Below are 1,343 nucleotides of genomic sequence, written 5' to 3'. Positions count from 1 at the left end.
CTTGGGTTTGTTTCAGCAGTCCCTGTCGCACAGATTTCTTCAGCTATATGTTAAACCATAACTTTATTTCAAAGATGAATTGTCAGAATGCCTTACAGGTGTCCCTTTGCACTCCCAGAAATAGTGAAATCCTGTTTTACCTCAGAGCTGTCAGTTACCAGCCATGGAACCATGTGCCACTGTGACAGAACCTTAGTGGATCACAGCTGTCAAAGGACCTGCCACTGCAAAATTGCCACAGGAGCTTGTAGGGCATGTGGTGAAGAATTCTTTTCATCTGGTGTCATGTGCAGTATAATGTGTGAGAAGGGAGTTACATTCTGTGATAGCAGCACAGCTGTAAGAGACAGCACAGAGGTGCTTGTGACCCTCTTGCAGGTGCCTGTCAGGACCACTTTATTTAGCTTCTGATACATCAGGGTAGTCCAAAACTTCACCAGTCTTTCAGCCCAGAAATTTTACCTAGCAATCCGTAATTTCCTTAGAAGCAGCCACTGGCTGTGCTTTGGCATAATTTTGTGTTGAGGAACTGACATGATCGAGACTGGTGCAAATGATCTGTTGTCATATCCAAGTTGGAATTTGTTTTTGTGCAGACTTCTGGAGCATGACCTTAGCCTTACCTTAAAATGGCTTTTATGATGCCAAGAGGAAAAAAAACGCTGTCACTTGGCATTTGTAGGATCACTGGGTTTTTTTGATCTTTAGAGAAGGGTTTTTTTATGAGTTGCCTGAAGATACCTTTTCATTCATCAATGTAGAAAGCGTATTAAAACAACGAAGCTTTGCAGAGCCATCATCAAAGGGCAAAGAAGTGGTACAGAAGATCCTGAAAAGCATGGAGAACTCAAGTTCTGAGCATGCCAGAGGTGCAGTATTCTGTTTGTACATGGTGTGCTTTGCTCAAAGTGGTTACATTCGGTTTGTAGCAAAAGCCAGAGAGAGCTTTCTAGATGAATGTCAGAATTTCATTAGTAGGAGGTTTGGCCTGCTGAGAAGTGGGGGTAGACCTTTGACCAAAGTTGTGCTGCTTCAAAAGCAGTGGACATGGAAAGTTAGAGAAGAAATGGGGCATTAATAGAGGTTATCTGAGTTCTGGGGTGCAGTGAAGCATCCGACACCTGCAGGACACAACTCCAAGGTTTACTGAGCTTGAAGCTTCCATCTGGACCATCAGGTTTAAGAGCTGTTGATGGACCCATCCTTCAGGAATTAACTAAAGAACTTTTTAAAGCCATTTGCATCTTAGCCAAATCCTCTGAAATCTCTGGGCAGTTGGCTTCATCATGTATCTATTTGTTTAAAAAGGAAACAAAACTGCAAATCCTTCTTCATCCTCGTGT

This window comes from Pseudopodoces humilis, chromosome 28 (genome assembly GCF_049639895.1).
Source record: "Pseudopodoces humilis isolate 2021_Gansu_Grassland_sample_001 chromosome 28, ASM4963989v1, whole genome shotgun sequence".
Classification (NCBI taxonomy): Eukaryota; Metazoa; Chordata; class Aves; order Passeriformes; family Paridae; genus Pseudopodoces; species Pseudopodoces humilis.
This window is presented reverse-complemented; position numbering follows the sequence as displayed.